The 21,215-nt window shown below is 39.5% G+C and overlaps 1 long non-coding RNA gene across 1 annotated transcript; it reads left to right on the forward strand.

Moving 5' to 3' along the window:
* The first annotated feature begins 12,554 nt into the window (after positions 1 to 12,554).
* LOC125112908 (uncharacterized) lies at positions 12,555 to 20,765 on the forward strand. Its single transcript, XR_007131296.1, has 2 exons — positions 12,555 to 12,767; positions 19,508 to 20,765. It is a non-coding gene; the product is annotated as an uncharacterized LOC125112908 (long non-coding RNA).
* Positions 20,766 to 21,215: the final 450 nt, after the last annotated feature.

The raw sequence follows: 21,215 nt of genomic DNA on the forward strand, positions 1-21,215 counted from the left end.
CTACTAACTTTAGGTTTTGTTCATTCTTGCTTTCCTAGTTACTTTAGGTATAAGGCTAGGTTCAATTTTTTTTTGTATTTCTTGAGGTAGACTTGTAATGTATACACTTCCCTCTTTTGTTGTGTTCCATAGATTTTGGATTATCATGATTTCATTTTCCTCTGTCTCCAAATAGTTTTAAATTTCTTGACCTTTTCAGTGATCCAGTGGTTGTTTATTAGTATATTATTTAGCCTCAACATGTTTGTGTTTTTTGCAGCTTTTCCTTATAATTGATTTTTATTCTCATGGCATTTTGGTGGAGAAAAGACGCTTGATAAAATTTCTAATTTCTTAAATTTACTTGTTTTGTAGCCCAGCATGTAATATGTGCATTTAAAGAATGTGCATTCTGGAGTTCCCATCGTGGCGCAGTGGTTAACGAATCCGACTAGGAACCATGAGGTTGCGGGTTCCGTCCCTGCCCTTGCTCAGTGGGTTAAGAATCCGGCGTTGCCGTGAGCTGTGGTGTAGGTTGCAGACGCGGCTCGGATCCTGTGTTGCTATGGCTCTGGCGTAGGCCAGTGGCTACAGCTCCAATTCGACCCCTAGCCTGGGAACCTCCATATGCCGCAGGAGCGGCCCAAGAAATACCTTAAAAAAAAAAAAATGAATGTGCATTCTGCTGGCAAAGTTCTCTTGATATTTTTGTCTGGGTGATTTGCCCATTGAAGTAAGTGGAATGGTAAAATTCCCCATTATTGTGGTACTGTCCATTTTTCCATTTATGTCTGTTAATATTTGATTATGAATTTAAGTGCTCAAGTGAGTATTTTTAAAACTTCAGAGAATCTATCAGGGTGTATCTGAGTAAGAAGCTATTTTTCTGGGATGCCATGGCTACACAGGAAGAAGTCATATTCCTAAGAAATGGGCTGAGGTTGTTGAGAGAGACTAGAAGTGTGACATTCCACACCAATCTCAAATTTATCTTAATAGAAATAACGGTTGTCCCTTTCTTCCAAGCATTATATGATCCTAAGGCTGTAAATCAGAGAGTAGTCTTCTATTCAAGCTGCTGTACAGAAATCAAAAATTGATATGATGTGTACAGTTATTTTAGTAAAATTTTATGACTGTAATGCAGCTAACTGAATCATCCTTTTTTTTTTCCCCCTACAAATAAAGTAACTGAGAAACCATTGATCAAATACAATTGTTTTTCCCTTACTTGGGTTTGGTCTGTTTCAAGAAATGTTAACTTCATACTTGAGGGATTCAAATAGAAAAATTAAGGATGCCAGCATATTTCATAGCTTAAAATAAATACCTTAAAGTCCATTAGCCTCACCAATTTCATGTGCTGTGTCCTATAGATGTTGGACACATACTAACACAACCTATACTGCGTGGTTGCTGGTGGGCACCTCTGCCTTGATAAATGCTTATTTCTCAACTATCATAAACCTTATTCTCATGAACTGTGTATGTAAGGATATTCTGTGTAGGTAATAGAAGAACTAAACAAATCTCCCATTCATTTTCATTATTTTTAGTCATTGCTGTGCTTATTTATCATAGGATCTTAAGCAGAAGTAGTTGCCAGTCCCGTTACAGAAAGAGCTGAGTAGAGCTTCTGTACCTATAATAATTAGAAGCAGTAGAGAATGAAATTGAAATTGCGATTCATTCTATTTTAAAAAATTATTCCAGTGTAGAGTTCAATAATATAATTAGTCCTGAAATAATGTAGAGAAATATCTAATAATGTAGAGAAATGTCTTTGTGTAACTTTGAACCTGAGAGACTTATTTTCCCAGATTTATCTGGACTTGGGATTTCAATGATAATTCCATTGAAAGTAAGAATATTGTTGGTTGGACCATCAAGAAACTGGAGAAGAAAGGTAGGGATGATTGTAGATTATAATACAAGAGTACTACGATGAACCTAGAGGGACGTTTTGAGTTTTGGTTTGGTTTTTTGCTGATATTGTAGGCTCCTTCTAGGTACCACAAGTCACCAATATCTCCCTGGAGTGATCCATTACATGTTCAGTTGACCAGTGGGCTTTTTGTTTTTGTTTTGGTTTTGGTGTTTGGTTTGTTTTGTTTTTGCTTTTTAGGGCAGCACTCACGGTATATGAAGATTCCCAGGCTAGGGGTCCAGTCGGAGCTACAGCTGCTGGTCTGTGCCACAACAACAGCAATGTAGGATCTGAGCTGAGTCTTCGATTTACACCACAGCTCATGGCAATGCTGGATCCTTAACCCACTGAGCAAGGCCAGGGATCATACCCACAACCTCATTGTTCCTAGTTGGATTTGTTTCCTTTGCACCATGATGGGAACTCCCAGTTGACCAGATGGGATAGGCTCCTAGTTATCAAGCTTTGCATTCATAGTCCCACAGAACTGTAGCAAAAAAGTTAGCAACAGGTGCAGGAACACACCCCCATGGCTATATAAACAAGTCTAATTTAGAGAGAAGAAACCAAAAATTTCCTTTCCCAATTTCTCCAACTATTGCCTTAGGGCCAAATTCCTAATCAGTCTTCATCTAGGTGCTGACTGTATCCTCTTCTTTGTGATACTGACAGGTTTTGGCATACCATCAACTATGACATCCATTTAAAAAAAGCCACTAAACATGAGGTGGGCTTTTATCAAAAAAAAAAAAAGAAATGAATAAAAGTGAGAAAGCAAAGGACAGAAGTCACTTGCCAAGATATAATGGATGAAAAATTCACTAACCTGGGGAAAGAATCCATGAAGTCCTCAGAGTTCCAAATAGGGTAAATCCAATGACACCCAGGTACACTAAGAAACAGCTTAATTAAAATGTCAAAAGTTAAGAGAGAATCTTAAAAGCAGCAAGAGAAAAACAATTTTGTACATTCAAAGGAAACTCAAGACAATAGATGTTTTAGCAAAAACTTTGCATGCCAGAGAAAAGTATTACATATTCAAGTGCTAAAATTTAACAAAAAACCTGCTAACCAAGGAAATTCTTCTTCAAAACTGAAGAAAATACAAAGTTTTTGAGATAAGCAAAGTCTGAAGTTGTTTATTAACAGATTAGCCTTATTAGACATGTTAAAGGGAGTATTTTAGGCTGAAATAAGAGAATGCACAGTTAGAAACAAGAACATATATGAGAATATAAATCTTGCCTGAAAATTGTATAGTTTTTGGGTTTTTTTGGGGGTCTTTTTGCCTTTTCTAGGGCCGCACCCTCAGCATATGGAGGTTCCCCAGGCTAGGGGTCTAATCGGAGCTAGAGCCACCAGCCTATGCAAGGGCCACAGCAACACAGGATCCGAGCCGTGTCTGTGACCCATACCACAGCTCACTGCAATGCCGGATCCTTAACCCACTGAGCAAGGCCAGGGATTGAACCCGCAAGCTCATGGTTCCTAGTCAGATTCGTTAACCACTGAGCCACGACAGGAACTCCGTAAATGTATGTTTAAATTCAGAATACTCTGATGTTGTAATGGTGAAAGATCATCATATAACTCTAGTATAAAGATTTTAAAAATACCTATAGCTAAAATAAATTTTAATGGATACACAAGGTAAAAATATTTAAATTGTGACATCAAAAAACAAAATATGGGAGAAAATGAGTTCCCATTGTGGCTCAGCAGGTTAAGAACCCAACTATTTGATCTCTGGCCTTGCCCAGTGGGTTAAGGATCCAGCATTGCCATAAGCTACAGTGTAGGCCTCAGAAGCAGCTTGGATCTGGCATTGCTCTGGCTGTAATGTAGGCTGGCAGCTGCAGCTTTGATTTGACCCCCAGCCTGGGAACTATGACACCCAGAGAGAATAAAGATGTAGTTTTAGTGTGCAGAGTAAAGTCTTATCAGCTTAAAATTGACTGTTATGTTTTATTTTAGCTTCATATTAAGCACAAAGCACAAAACAATGTTAGACACACAAAATACATAGAGAAATGAATCTGAGCATATCAGTACATCAATTCATAAAGAGAAAAAGAACAACATTGTCAGTTATGGAGTTCCCATCATGGCTCAGTAGTTAACGAATCTGACTAGGAACCATGAGAATGTGAGTTTGATCCCTGGCCTCGATCAGTGGGTTAAGGATCCAGAGTTGCCATGAGCTGTGGTGTAGGTTGCAGATGCAGCTTGGATGCTGTGTTGCTGTGGCTGTGGCATAGGCTGGCAGCTACAGCTCCGATTAGACCTCAAGCCTGAGAACCTCCATATGCCACGGGTGTGGCCCTAGAAAATACAAAAAGACAAAAAAATATATCAGTTATACATCCATACTTATCAATTATTTGAAATGTAAATGGACTATATTCTACAATCAAAAGACAAAGTAACTGAATGGATATAAATACAATGCCAAACTATACGTTGCCTATAAGAGACTTGCTCCAGCTTTAAGGGCACATGCAGACTGAAAGTGAATGACTGGACCAAGATATTTTAAGCAAGTGGAAACCAAAAGAAATCAGGGTAGCTATAGTTATAAATGTTTATGCACCCATAATAAAAATACCAAAATATATAAATCAGTTATTAATGGAACTGAAACATACAGATAGCACAGCAATAGTAGGAACTGCAATACTCTATTTTTCAACAATAGATATATAATCCAGACTTAAAAGTAGTAAAGAGACAGTGGACTTAACTCCATCTGATCTAATGTGAAGTTTAACAGTCACTAACAGAGCACTTTATCCCACAGCAGGAACATACACACTTTTCTCAAGTGCACATAGAGAATTCTCTAGGACATATCATATGTTAGGCCACAAAGCAAGTTATAATAAAGATGATTAAAACCACATCAGGAGTTCCAGTCGTGGCGCAGTGGTTAACGAATCCGACTAGGAACCATGAGGTTACGGGTTTGATCCCTGGCCTTGCTCAGTGGGTTAAGGATCCGGCGTTGCCGTGATCTGTGGTGTAGGTTGCAGACACAGCTCGGATCCTGCATTCCTATGGCTCTGGCGTAGGCCGGCGGCTACAGCTCCAATTAGACCCCTAGCCTGGGAACCTCCATATGCTGTGGGAGCAGCCCAAGAAATGGCAAAAAGACAAAAACAAAAAAAAAAAAAAAAAAAACACATCAAACCTCTTTCCCAATACACTGGTTGCAAGTAGAAGTCAGTTGCAAGAAGAAAGCTGGAAACTTCACCAATATGTGAAAATAAAGCAACTTACTACTAAACAACAGTAGGTCAAGAAATTTTTAAAAGAGAAATCACACAACATACTAAAACTTATAGGATGCAGTAAAGCAGTTTTAAGAGGCACATTTACATAAAAAATGACTGCAGAATACAAAATGATCTCAAACTAATGTTATAAGTCAAGGAATGAGAAAAAAGGCATTAAATTAGTAGAAGGAAGAAAATAAGGATTAAAGAAAAATTAAGTTCATATATATAAAACTAAGAGCTGTTTTAGATAGTGTACAAAAAACAACTTTAACTAGACTTAGCAGGAAATAGAAAGGACTCCAATAAATAAAAATTAGATGAAATAGAAAACATTACAACTGATATCACACAAAGGCTATAAGAGACTATGAATGATTATACACTGACAGATTAGACAGTCAATAAGAAATGGGTAATTTCTTAAACATATAACACCTCCAAAAACTGTTGAGATTCTTCTTCTTCATGATTCAATTACAAGACAATTAAATTAGTCATGAAAAAGCCTCCCCCAAAAGTCCATTACAAGAAAGATTGACTGGTGAATTATATAAAACATTTAAAGAATTAACACAAGTTCTTCTCAAATTCTTCCCAAAAAGTAGGAGACAGGGAGTAACACTTGCAGACACTTTATGCAGATTGCATTACTCCGATAAAATACAAGGCAAGGATACTGCAAAGAAAGAAAAAACTACAAGCCAATATTCCTGATGAAATAGGTACAAACCCCTGAAATAGAAAATCAAATTCAACAGGACATAAAATGGATCATACATCATGATGAAGTGAGATTTATTCTGAACATGCAGGGATGTTCAGTATCCACTAATGTATAAATGTAATACACATTTACAAAATGGAGGATTAAAATTATATAATCGGAGTTCCCATCGTGGCTCAGTGGTTAACGAATCCAACTAGGAACCATGAGGTTGTGGGTTTGATCCCTGGCCTTGCTCAGTGGGTTAAGGATCCACTGTTGCTGTGAGCTATGGTGTAGGTTGCAGACGCGGCTGGGATCCAGCATTGCTACAGCTCCAATTAGACCCCTAGCCTGGGAATCTCCATATGCCACAGGAGCAGCCCTAGAAAAGGCAAAACGACAAAAAAAAAAAAGTAAAAATTACATAATCATCTTAATGGGTGCATTAGAAGCTTTTGACAAAATTTAACATTGTTCATGGTGAAAACTTTAAACCAATTGGGTATGGGGGGGAATAAAAGCCATATAACAAGCCCATAGCTAACATAGTACTCATTATAGTGGTATTATGGGGAAAAGCTAAAAGCTTTTGTTCTATGATCAGAACAACACAACAATGCCTATTGTCATCACTTTTAATTAACATAGTGCTCCATGTCCTAGCCAAAACAATCAGGCAAGAAAAAAAAAAGCGAGGGAAGCCAAAAAGGAAAAGAAGAACTAAAATTGTCTCCATTTTCAGTGGCATATTATATTGGAAAACCCTAAAGAGCCCCCCCCAAAATTTGTTAGAATGGTTAGTTTATAGGATACCAAACCAACATACAAAAAGCAATTATTTTTCTACAGTGTCTTATCAGAATTATAAACAGAAACAATCCCATTTATAATTATATAAAAATACACAAGAATAAATTTAAAGAAGGAGGTGAAGGATCTGTATACTGAAAACTAGAAAAGAGAAGTGAAAGAAATTGAAGATACAAATAAATGGAAAGATGTCCCATGCTTACATTAACGAACTGAAGAAAAAAACCTATGATCCTCTAAATAGACGCAGAAAAAGCCTTTTACAAAATCCAACACCCATTTCTGATAAAAATCCTTCAGAAAGTGGGCACAGAGGGGACCTACCTCAACACGGTAAAGGCAATATATGACAAACCCACAGCTAACATTATTCTCAATGGTGAAAAGCTGAAAGAATTCCCACTGAGATCAGGAACAAGACAAGGATGTCCGCTCTCGCCACTACTCTTCAACATAGTTTTGGAAGTCCTAGCCATGACAATCAGAAAAGTAAGAGAAATAAAAGGAATCCAAATTGGAAAGGAAGAAGCAAAACTATCCCTATTTGCAGATGACATACTGTACCTAGAGAATCCTAAAGACTCTACCAGGAAACTGTTAGAGTTCATCAGTGAATTTGGCAAAGTCACTGGATGCAAAATTAATACACAGAAATCAATTGCATTTCTATATACTAACAATGAAAGATCAGAAAGAGAAATTAGGGAAGCAATCCTGTTTATCATCACATCCAAAAGAGTAAAATACCTAGGAGTAAACCTACCTAAAGAGACAAAAGACCTGTACTCTGAAAACTATAAGACACTGACACAATAGATGGAAAGACATACCATGCTCTTGGATTGGAAGAGTCAATATTATCAAAATGACTATACTACCTAAAGCAATCTACAGATCCAATGCAATCCCTATCAAATTACCAAGGACATTTTTCACAGAACTCGAACAAAATATTTTAAAGTTTGTTTGGAAGTATAAAAGACCCAGAAGAGCCAAAGACATCCTGAAAAAGAAAAATGGAGCTGGAGGAATCAGGCTCCCGGACTTCAGACTATACTACAAAGCTACAGTCATCAAAACTGTATGGTACTGGCACAAAGACAAATATATATCAGTGGAACAGGATAGAAAGCCCAGAGTTAAACCCATATACCTACAGCCAACTAATCTATGACAAAGGAGGCAAGAATATACAATGGAGAAAGGAGAGCTTGCTCAATAAGTGGTGCTGGGAAAACTGGACAGCCACATGGAAAAGAATGAAATTAGAACACTTCCTAACACCATATACAAAAATAAACTCCAAATGGATTAGACATAGATATAAGACCAGACACTATAAAACTCTTAGAGGAAAACACAGGCCAAACACTCTCTGACATAAACGACAGTAACATCTTCTCAGATCCACCTCTCAGAGTATTGACAATAAAAACAAAAATAAACAAATGGGACTTAATTAAAAGTTTGCACATCAAAGAAAACCCTAAACGAAATGAAAAGACAACCCACAGGATGGGAGAAAATCTTTGCAAATGAATAAACTGACAAGGAAGTAATCTCCAAAATTTATAAACACCTCCTACAGCTCAATACCAAAAAACCAAACAACCTCATTAAAAAATGGGCAGAAGATCTAAACAGACAATTCTCCAAAGAAGACATACAGATGGCCAAAAAACACATGAAAAGATGTTCAACATCACTCATTATTAGAGAAATGCACATGAAACCCACTATGAGGTACCACCTTACACTAGCCAGAATGGCCATCATTAAAAAGCCTACAAACAAGAGGTGCTGGAGAGGGTGTGGAGAAAAAGGAACCCTAGTACACTGTTGGGTAGGAATGTAAATTGGTGCAACCACTATGGAAAACAATATGGAGAGTCTTCAGAAATCTAAAAATAGACTTGCCATTTGATCCAGCATCCCCACTCCTGGGCATCTATCCAGAGGAAACCATGACTCGAAAAGACACATGTACTCCAGTGTTCACTGGAGCACTATATGCAACAGCCAAGACATGGAAGCAACCTAAATGTCCATCAACAGAGGGGTGGATCAAGAAGATGTGGTACATATACACAATGGAATATTACTCAGCCATTAAAAGGAATGAAATAATGGCATTTTTAGCAACATGGATGGACCTAGAAATTATCATGCTAAGTGTAGTCAGTCAGACAATGAGACACCAGCATCAAATGCTATCACTTACATGTGGAATCTGAAAAAAGGACACAATGAACTTCTTGGCAGAACAGATACTGACTCACAGACTTTGAAAAACTTATGGTTTCCAAATGAGAGTTTGGGGGGTGGGGATGCACCAAGAATTTGGGATGGAAATGCTGTAAAATTTGGTTGTGATGATCATTGTACACCTATAAATGTAATAAAATTCATTAATTAAAAAAAAGTTGGAATTCCTGTCATGGCTCAGTGGTTAATGAATCCAACTAGGAACCATGAGGTTGCAGGTTTGATCCCTGGCCTTGCTCAGTGGGTTAAGGATCCGGCACTGCCGTGAGCTGTGGTGTAGGTCACAGACGTGGCTCAGATCCTGCGTTGCTGTGGCTCTGGCGTAGGCTGGCAGCTATAGCTCTGATTAGACCCCTAGCCTGGGAACCTCCACATGCCATAGGAGCGGCTCAAGAAAAGGCAAAAAAAAAAAAAAAGTTGAAAGCTTGACACTTGCAACACCATGGATGGACCTAGAGAGTGTTACGGTAAGTGAAATGAGTCACATAGAAAAAGACAAACACCGGAGTTCCTGTTGTGGCTTAGTGGTAATGAATCCGACTAGTATCCTTGAGGATGCGGATTCAATCCCCGGTCTTGCTCAGTGTGTTAAGGATCCAGCACGGCCATGAGCTATGGTGTAGATCATAGACATGGCTCACATCCAGCATTGCTGCTATGCCTGTGGTGTAGGTTGGTAGCTGCAGCTCCACTTCACCTCCTAGCCTGGGAACTTCAATATGTTGCAGGTTCAGCCATTAAAAAAAAAAAAAAAAAAAAAGGAAAGGACAGACAATACATGATTTCACTTACATGTGGAATCTAAAAACAAAATAAATACAAGACCAGTCTTACAGACACAGTGAACAAATTGGTGGTTGCAAGAGAGGAGCTGAGTAGTTGTTGAAGGGACATAAGAAGTACAGAATTCCAGTTATAAAATAAAAAGGTGACAAGAACTTAATATATAACATAAACACGGTTCACAACATTGCACTAACTATGGATAGGAACAGATGGTTACTAGACTCGTCATGGTGATCACTTTAAAAAAAAGTTGAATCATTATGTTGTACTCCTGAAACTAACCTAATACTGTATGCCAACTGTTCTTCAATTAAAAAGACAAGAAAAAGAATGTATGCCTTGACAGCATTTTACCTAAACCATTTAAGACTGTGTTTGTAATGAACACCCTTGAGGAATGAGGTACTGTCTCTCCCTCAGACAAACAGAAGTTTGCTAACCTCTCATTTTTGGGGGGGCAGGGTCGCACCCATGGCATGCAGTTCTCAGGCTGGGAATCGAACCCTCACCGCAGCAGTGACAATGACAGATCCTTAACCTGAGCCACTGGGGTTCTCCTGCTAACCTCTCATTTTAATAGTGGTAGCATCCTCGGGAGTTCCTGTCACTGGCTTAATGGTTAACGAATCCAACTAGGAACTATGAGGTTGCAGGTTCGACCCCTGGCCTCACTCAGTGGGTTAAGGATCCAGCATTGCAGTGAGCTGTGGTGTAGGTTAAAGACATGGCTCGGATCCAGCATTGCCGTGGCTCTGGCATAGGCTGGTGGCTACAGCTGCAATCAAAACCCTAACCTGGGAACCTCCATATGCCACAGGTGTGTCCCTAGAAAAGACAAAAAAAAAAGACAAAAAAAGTGGTAATATCCTCAATGTAACAAAACCGAGTACATGCCTAGCACCCAACTGGATCCCTCTGTGTCATCCCTGTGGGAAGTGGGGGGCAGGATTACCAATACAGTATTATTCTCATATTAGCTGTGCCATAAGTAATAAAATCTTTTGGTGCTGGAAAAAAAATTCTCAATTAACCTAACTTTACAACTAAAGGAACCGGAAAAAGAGCAAACTAAGCCCAATGTTGGCAGAAGGAAATAAATAATAAAGATTAGAGCAGTTATAAAAGTAATAGAAACAACCAGAAATAGATAAATAATATTGAGGAGGTTTTTTTCTTTTGGAAAAGATAAAATCAAATGGACAAACTATTAGCTCGACTAAGAAAAAGATGTGTGTGTGTGTGTGTGTGTGTGTGTGGCATTACAATGATGCCACAGGTGTGCAAAGTACAATAAGAGACGATTAACTGTTTTCTTTTTCTTTTTTTTTTTTTTTTTAGGACTGCACCAGGATAGGAGTCAAATCGGAGCTCCAGCTGCCGGCCTGTGTCACAGCCACCGCAATGTGGGATTAGAACTATGTCTGCAACCTACACCACAGTCCAAGACAATGCCAGATCCTTCACTCTCTGAGCAAGGCCAGGGACTAAACCTGCTTTATCATGGATACTAGTTGGGTTCATTACCACTGAGCCAGAATAGGATCTCAAAGACTACCAACTATTAACAATCATATGCAAACAACTTGGATTACCTAGAAAAAATGGACAAACTCCTAGAAACATACAATCTACCAAGCCTAAATAGTTTAAAAATAGAATATCTGAACAGACTAGTAATGAGTCAGTAAAAAGAATGAAATTATTATTATTATTATTATTATTAGTCTTTTTACCTTTTCTAGAGCTGCACCCACAGCATATGGAGGTTCCCAGGCTAGGGGTCTAATCGGAGCTATAGCCACTGGCCTACACCAGAGCCACAGCAACGCAGGATCCGAGCTGCATCTGCAACCTACACCACAGCTCACGGCAACGCCGGATCGTTAACCCACTGAGCAAGGCCAGGGATTGAACCCGCAACCTCATGGTTCCTAGTCGGATTCATTAACCACTGAGCCACAACGGGAATGCCAAAGAATGAGATTATTGAAAAAAAATCTCCTAATACATAAAATCCCAGGACCAGATGGTTTTACTGAGGAATTTTTTTTTCCTCTTTTTTTTTTTTTTTTGTCTTTTCTAGGGCTGCATCTGTGGCATACGGAGGTTCCCAGGCAGGGGTGTAATCGGAGCTGTAGCCACCGGCCTACATCACGGCCACAGCATCGCCAGATCCGAGCCCCATCTGCAACCTAAACCACAGCTCATGGCAATGCTGGATCCTTAACCCACTGAGCAAGGGCAGGGATCGAACTGGCAACTTCATGGTTCCTAGTCTGATTCATTAACCACTGAGCCATGACAGGAACTCTTTACTGGTGAATTATACCAAATATTTAAGGAGAAATTAAAGCCTATATTTCTCAAATACTTCTAAACATTTAAAGAGGAAGCAACACTTTCAAGCCATCTTATGAGGCATTACCCCAATATCAAAACTACACAGGGCACTATGAGAAAGGTACAGGTCAATATCCCTGAAAAACAGATGAAGTATACTCAAAACACTGGCCAACTAAATTCACCAGCACATTAAAAGGGTCATTTACCATGATCAAGTGGGATTTATGCCTGGATGCAAAGATGGCTCAACACATACCAATCAATGTGATTCATCACATTAAGAGAATAAAGGGAAAATATGATCCTATTAGTACATACAGAAAAATTTTTGACCAAATCCAGCTTTCTCTCATGATAAAGACTGCCAAAAGAGCTCCCTGGTGGCTCAGCAGGTTAAGGATATGGCATTGTCACTGCTATGGCACGAGTTTGATCTCTGGCCTGGGAACTTCTGCATACCATAGCAGAACAAAAAAAAAAAAGAGAGAGACTGTCAAAAAATTAGTTACAGGAGGAATACACTTCAACACAGTAAAAATCATATAACAAGCTCGAAACAAACAACCTATTATGAATCCTGAAAGCTATTCTTCTAAGATTCAGACCAAGGCAAAGTTACCTGTTCCTACCCTTTTCATTCAACATGGTACTGAAAGCTCTGAGCCAGAGCAGCTAGGTAAGAAAAGTAAATAAATCCACATTGTAAAGGTAAAGCAAAATTTTCAGTGTTTGCAGATGACATGTTCTTATACTTCCAAGAAAACTCATGGAGTAAGCTACAGGGTACAAAATCAACATGCAAAAATTATTTGTTTTGGAGTTCCCATCATGGCTCAGTGGTTGAGGAGCCCAACTAGTATCCATGAGGACTTGGTGATTGCCAGAGGGGGGTGTTGAGGGATGAGCAAAATGGGGAAAGGGGGACAAACGATATCAACTTCCAGCTGTAAGATAAGTAAGTCCTAGGGATGCAGTGTACAGCATTGTGACTTATTAACAATGCTATATTGTATATTTGAAATGTCCTAAGAGAGATCTTAAAATACTTCATCACAAGCAAAACAAACAAACAAACAAAAACTCTATGTGGTGATGTATGTTAACTAATCTCACTGTGGTAATCATTTTTAAATATATACATATTTCACACCCTTCTGTTTTATGCCTAAAACTTATACAATATTATTTAATAAGTTTTAAAGTAAATACCTTTTCAGAGTACTTCAAATATTTACACCTAGAAATTTTAAAATTACCTCTACAGAAAAGACATATGTGGAGTTATTATACCGTTATAGCACAAAATTTATTAATGTAATAGTCATGCTATTCATTTAAAGGAGGGTAAAGATTATTAAATTATCATAGGCAATATTTTAAAGTGTGATAGAGTTAAACACAATTATTATTAAAGGAAAAGAAAACAAACTGCTAGACTGCTGTATATTCCCTGTAATAAAACCTTATAGGAGGGAGTTCCCTTTGTGGCTCAGTGGTTAACGATCCCAAGTAGGATCCATGAGGATGCAGGTTTGATCCCCTGCCTCACTCAGTGGGTTAAGGATCCAGCGTTGCCATGAGCTATGGTGTAGGTCGCAGACTTGCTTGTGTTGCTGTGGCTGTGGTGTAGGTTAGCAGCTGTAGCTCCAATTTGAACCCTAGCCTGGGAACTTCCATATGCCTCGGGTGTGACCCTAAAAAACCAAAAAAAAAAAAACCACAACAAAACCAAACAAACCTTATGGGAGACATAAATCTTCATGGTGAAATTTAGTGCTTTTTAAACACAGATTAAACATATAAAAAGGCCCCAGATCATCATTTCTCATTAATATTGTTCTGCCAGACTCAGACAGCCTTCCGTGGAATAAAACCAGTACAACATATAATTTTGAAAGTCACAAGCAAGTGTTTTCATTCCTGACAGATGATGTGATGGTCCACAGGAGAACCTAAGGAAAAGTTATACAAAACCCATTAGAACAGGATATTTTAGCAGAATTGTGGCGAGCAAGACGAATCTATGAAAATCACATATATCTTCAATTAATTAAAATATTATTCAGCCCTAGAAAAGGCAAAAAGGCAAAAAATAAAATTTTAGCAGCCATAGCTAAATGTTTTGAGAATAAACCTCAGAAAATCTGTGCAAAGCACTATGAAGAATATTGTACTTCTGGAAGATAGAAACTTTAGAAAAGTAGTGAGTGATCCAAATCCATATTTAGAAAAAGTGATAGATAATTCTTTCCAAACCAATGTGTCAGTTCCAATGAGCAAAAAAATTGTTTTTTTTTTTTTAAGAAAATGACCAGATTATTGAGAAATTAAGTACAGGTCTAAAACTAGGAAAGAAAATTCTGAAGAAACAAAGTATAAGGAGCTCACTCTACCATATACTGTGATCTGTTTTAACAAAATAGTAATGAAAAGGGAGTTCCTGCCATGGCTTAGTGGTAACAAACCTGACTAGTACCAGTGAATATCTGGGTTTGATCCCTGGCCTTGCTCAGTGGGTTAAGGATCTGGCATTGCCACAAGCTGTGGTGTAGGTTGTAGATGTGGCTCAGATCCAGCATTGCTATGGCTGTTGCACAGGCTGGCAACAACAGCTCTGATTTGACCCCTGGCCTGGGAACTTCCATATGCCTTGGGTGCGGCCCCCCCCCAAAAAAGTAATGGAAAGAATGTGGTGATGGAATATTCACCCTAAAATTCATGAAACAGAATAGGTAGCCCTTAAACAGACATTCGTAAATAATAATAGCTAAAATATATGAAGTGGTTCTAATCTTAAGGAAATAACAGAATAGCAGATAATCTTAAATGGATAAAACTTTAATATATTCCTACATTTAATTATTTATATAAACGAATGCTAAATGGATCAAGTGACAAGAATGAAATTTAAAAACATTCAATGAAAATTTTAAAGTAAACACTTTATGCTTTCAGAGAAGAGGAAGATTTACTTAAGAAAATATAAAATAAAACTACAAAGGAGTAGGTTATACCCTGACACATTAAAAACAGTAAATGATGTCTTGAATGAGAAGTTTAATCTTTTACAACAGAAGGATATATTGAAAATGCCCAGAACCCAGAACAAAATAAGGTCCAGAAGAGATTTTTTTAAATGCAATTTTATAAGCAATTGAAAATAACTCCTAAAAAATAGAATTATGACTATGATCAAGGAGTTTACCGAGAAGTAACTTTAGGAGGTGACCAATATGTTGCATTATAAACAGCATCATTAGTAATCAAAGAAATGCAGATAAAATAAATATCATATACATATAATTCATAAAAATTTGGACATTAACCAGAGGGATATTGATGTGGGAAGATGGAGACTCTCCTCCAGGGCTAGTGAGGGTGGAACAGAATTAACCATTTTGGAAGACAGACAAAATAGAGTCAACCTGAAGATTTATAAAAACGATCCAGTAACAATTCCACTTCTCACATTCTATTTATAACAACAAAGAGATATGCCCAAAATTATTCATGGCGACATCACCAGTGAAATGGAAATAGTCGCCAGTGTATTTATGTAAATAAACAACAGTGAAAACCAGTGACCTAGAGATATGTGTGTCAAGATGATAATTTTCAGAAATATTTGACTTAAAAAATGCAGAATTAAACAGATAGTGTACTGACATGTGCAAAAAAATAAGCATTAATTGTAGAGGAGGGAGAAAAGCAGAAAGTTGAGGGGATATTGTTTAGTGGACCAGTAGTATTCAGTCTCATCTCCACATGAAGAAATAGGTATATTAAGGACTTTTGTCTCTGAGCCTAAAAACGACTTTATGCAAGAACATAGATTTTTAAATTTTGACTTATGATTTACAATGTTGTGTTTATTTCTCCTGTATAGCCAAGTGATTCAGTTATATATATATATACACACACATATATGTGTGTTCTAGTTTCATTGATTTACATGCATCTCTTTAGTTCTCCCAGCACCACTTGCTAAAGAGGCTGTCTTTTTTCCATTTTGTATTCTTGCCTCCTTTGTTGAAGATTAATTGACCCAGGTGTCTGCATTTATTTCTGGACTCTCTGTTCTGCTTCATTGACTTACATGTCTATTTTTGTGCCAGTACCTACTGTCTTGATTACTGTAGCTTTGTAGTACTGTCTGAAGTCTGGGAGGCTTATGCCTCCTGCTTTGTTCTTTTTTTCAGGATTGCTTTAGCAGTTCTGGATCTTTTATGGTTCCATATAAATTTTTGGATTATTCTAGTTCTGTGAAAAATGTCATGGGTAATTTGATAGGGATTGCATTAAATCTGTAGATTACTTTGGGCAGTATGGCCATTTTAATGATATTAATTCTTCCAATCCAAAAGCATGGGTTTTCTTTGCATTTCTTTGAATCCTCTTTAATTTCCCTGATTACTGTTTTATAGTTCTCAGAGTGTAAGTTTTTCATCTCCTTGGTCAGGTTTATTACTAGGTTGTGTGTGTGTGTTGAGAGATTTTAAAAGATATTTTCTTGTATTTCTTTTATGATATTTCATTGTTAGTCTATAAAAATGCAACTGATTTCTGAACATTAATCTTGTATCCTGCTGAGTTCATTGATCAGTTTGAGCAGTTTTTGTGTGGAGTCCTTAGGGTTTTCTATATATAGTATCATGTCATCTGCATATGTGATGGTTTTGTCTCTTCCCTTCCAATTTGGATACCTTCTATTTCTTTCTCTTGTCTGATGGCTGTGGCCAGGACTTCTAATACTATGTTGAATAAAAGTGTGAGAGTGGGCATCCTTGTCTTGTTCCAGATTTTAGCAGGAAGGCTTTCAGCTTTTCTCCACTGATTATTATACTGGCTGTAGGTTTTTCATAAATGGCTTTGAGATGTGCTCCCTTTATACCCACTTTTGTAAGAGTTTTTATCATGAACGGATGTTAAATCTTGTCAACTGCTTTTTCTGCATGTGTTGAAATGATCATGTCATTTTTTTCTTTTGCTAATGTGTATGATGTGGATTGATTTGCATATGTGGAACCATCCTTGTCAACTTGGGATGAATCCCACTTGGTCGTGGTGTATGATCTTTTTTATGTGTTGTTGGATTCCATGAGCGAACATTTTGTTGAGAATTTTTGCATCTATATTCATCTAAGATAGTGGCCTGTAATATTCTTTTTTGGTGGTATCTGTCTGGTTTTGGTATCGGGGTGATAGTGGCTCCATAGAATATCTTTGGGAGTGTTCCCTTCTCTTCAGTCTTTTGGAAGAATATGAGGAGTATGTGGTGACCAGAGCCTGCACTGAATGTTAACTGGGGTCTCTTTGCTCTGTGGTTGTGGCAGCCCTGTCAGGGGCAGAGCCTGCTCCCTAGTTGTTGTAGAAGCCCCCAGAGCCATTTCTAAGCTGTGGTGTGAGGTTGGCTGGATTGGAGTGCTCCTTCTGGGAGAGGAACCCCCAAGTGTTCCTCTGCTGGATCTGTTCACCAGCAAGTGTGTTCTGTGCTGTCACCCGTTAGCTGTTGTGTGGGGTCACAAAGTACACTGTTGTTGGCACTGCTCACAAAGCCACCAATGCAGGTCTATCAGTGCTGACCCACTAAAGTCAGTTATCAGGACCACAGTAGTCACACACATGGACACACCATGGGTGCTATAGAAGCAGCCTAGACCCCAGCCCAGCCCAGCCTCCACATGCCCACAGCTGCTAAAGCTGGATCCATCCCGGTCTCAGGAGCTCCCATTGTCCACTCAGATGTCCCACAGGTGCCAAGTTTGTAAAGCAGGTAGCAGTGGCATAAATCCAAGGATCACACAGCCATGGGGAGAGGGCTCAGATTTCACCTTTGCTTTCTAAATTGCATGGCTCCTGGGGATCAGCTCTGATTTCAGCCCCACCTCCATATATGGGCAACCTGCTGGCACTTGCATGCTCCCACAGCTCGTAGAGGTGGCACCAAGAAAGAGGCTTCTCTGGCAGGCCTTCACTCACACACTAACAGTGGAGTTTCAGTGGTGGCACCACGGGGACCATGCCGAGTGAGGATGCTGTGGTGGCCCTGCCCCTCCCTTTATGCGCCCCTCAACAACAGCACTTCATTCTGTGGTGGGCCTGAGCTTCTCCCCACGGCCCAGGTTGCAGCCCATACAAAACTTCAAGCCCTTCAGGCTCTCTCTATGCAGCCGACTCCAGACCTTTCCCCTCGCCTGTCTGCTGCTACCCGAATTTCAGCACCCTGCCCCCACAAACACTAGCAAGCACACGTCTTGGGCTGGGGACTACACGTCTCTTGCTGGTCTCTGTTTTGTCTGCTGCAAACTGGTTGCTCACTCTCTTCCAAGCCTCTGAAGCCCCCTTTTTGTTCCCGTTGATCTCCCCGATGATGAAGGATCGTCATGGGGTGAGGGGATCTTTCCTTTCACAACTCCTGTCCCATGCCTCCCCCCACCTTTTTTTTTCCCCATCCTGTCTGGTTATGTGGAGATCTCTCTTGCCCTTTTGGGTGTCTGAGACCTTCTGCGAGTGTTCACTAGGTATTCTGTGAAGACTGTTCCATATACAGGTATATCCGTGATGTTATCTCTGGGAGGAGGTGAGCTCCACACCCTTCTGCACCTTGATTCAATCTGTATAAATTCAACTTTCATTTTCAACTTCAGGAAATCAAATGATCAATGCCTGAAGGAGTCTGACCAGAGGCACAAGAGCGTAGCAGATATCAAGGCCATCCCACAAACCACCACAGATCCCCTAAAGCCCAGATCCTGAAGAAGCAACAAAGAGGACAAACTACCTTTAAAAGGACAGTAAAAACCAGCTATAATGGAAAAACGAAAAATTATATAAAAATAAATAAATGGGCAATAGTCCTGTATACTCCCTGAAAGATTCTATCAAAGAGCTTGTTTCCACCAATTTTGACAAGACAGGCTCCAAAGGCACTTTAAGTTTCCAATTTAATGGGGAAAAGAAAACCATAACATTGGCATTATCATGTATTTTTCCCCAGTCATCACTGAGGTGGTGCCCCTTCCTCTATAAAGTGACCATTTTTATTTAACGGTGAAATTTAATTTCATATGTTCCAATTTTTTTTTTTTCGCCTTTTTCTAGGGCCGCACCCGTGGCATATGGAGATTCCCAGGCTAGGGGTCTAATCAGAGCTGTAGCTGCCAGCCTACACCAGAACCACAGCAACTCGGGATCCGAGCCGCGTGTGTGACCTACACCACAGCTCACGGCAAAGCCAGATCCTTAACCCACTGAGCAAGGCCAGGGATCGAACCCACAACCTCATGGTTCCTAGTTGGATTTGTTAACCACTGAGCCATGATGGGAACTCCACAAATATTTTTATTTATTTGGTCACTTCTATTTTTCTCTTGATTTAGGGGCAATTAAAATATATTTGTGGTGTCTTTCTCACAGAATCCTTCCCAGATGATCACTGTCTACAAAGTCCAAACATTTCTCAAGAAACTTGTCTTTACAAGTCATACATCACTAAAGACGTCTGATAAGGGGACCATCTGCCTTGCACAGCCTAACATCAGAACTCTGTGCTGAGCCCTTTGCCCTCAACTTGTGGACCAGATAAGGGAAAGGATGAGGATAACATTATCTCACAGCCTTCACCCAAGCACATTGGTCACTGCTCAAGCATCATCGCCAAGGTGACAAAAAAACAGGCCTTATACGTTCTCCTACGATGTCCCCCAACTTGCCGTCAAGACATTTGGTCTGAACTGCATCATCAGCCACAAGGCGCAGCTCAAGTGTCCTCACATAGACTCAGTGCCCGGAGCAGAGCCTGTCAAACATAAACATGACCGGGAGAGCAGGCAAGCCATCTGCCCGAGTCTCCATCCAGATTTGTACAACCTCCCCTCCACCCTACCCCCTAAAAAAAGTAAGACTCCCGTCCTTTTTATCCTCTGAGGACACTCAGAGACCTGATCTGCAGAATCGTCCACAGTCTTCATCATCTTCCCAGTACAACCGGACTTGAATACAGACAGGCCTCCCCCAAATGACGCTAAGAACAGCTGCCACAAGGCTAAGCATTGACTCCCAGCCTCGACCCAACTCACCTTCCCTGGGACCAGTCCAGGCTCAGACTGTCCCCCAACCCCCGCCCCGCCCCACCATCTATACACATTCCAGATCAACGCCGTGGAATTGTCTCCACGATGGGACGGGGGATGGGGGAAGTGCCCCAGGTTCAGAACAACACTTTCATTTCATCCTCCGGAGAAGCCTACTCTTCCAAGTCAGATGTTGCACATCTGAGAGGAATCGGAGTGAGAGCGACCCATGTCCCCGTCCATGTTCTCCACCAGGACCTTCTGGTCTCCTCTTCCGAGGAAAGTGACCCCCATGGCAGCGAAGACGCAGCCCCCAGACTATCATGTCTTGGACATGAGTACCGGAGTAAAAGAAAAAAATAACACAGCAGAGTTTGTCTCATCAATTCACACTCCCCCAGGTGTGGTTTATGTAAAAATTTCAGAACACCAAATAATATTGAGGGTCATCTTATAGCCCATTTCATGTAATATTATGAATTACGTAAATTTAGCTCATATTTTAAATGGAGGTTACCGAACTGTCCTATAAAGTACTTAGTAAGTCAGAAAAGGTTTCAATTGTTTGTTGATCCTTTCGCAATAAAGGTCATTATGCTGTACCCCTCCCATTTCTATAGTACTCTATGTCAATTATATCTCAGTAAAACTGAAAGGAAAATATTAGTAAATTAATAAGAAGCTGAGGCAACACATTAGAAAATATCAAGCTATCATGTCAGTAGGAAGTTGTTAATGAAAATTTACTTGCATTCACAGTGTGCAAGTGACTGGGATTTGAGAAACTCCTCTGGATAAAACAGACACACGAGGGTGAAAAGATCTCCATGTTTTAAGTTGAACCCTTCCTAAAACTAAAATTTTTGTCTCTGAGAGAGAGTTATAATGCAAACCTTAATGGAGGCTATTTATTGTATTCATCTTATAAACTTTGGTTATTAAACATCACAGAAATGGGAGTTCCTGCTATGGCACAATGGGATTGGTGGCATCTTGGGAGTGCTGGGACACAGGTCCAATCCCCAGCCCGGCACAGGGGTTAAGGATCTGGC

Source organism: Phacochoerus africanus, chromosome 12 (assembly GCF_016906955.1).
Source record: "Phacochoerus africanus isolate WHEZ1 chromosome 12, ROS_Pafr_v1, whole genome shotgun sequence".
Lineage (NCBI taxonomy): Eukaryota > Metazoa > Chordata > Mammalia > Artiodactyla > Suidae > Phacochoerus > Phacochoerus africanus.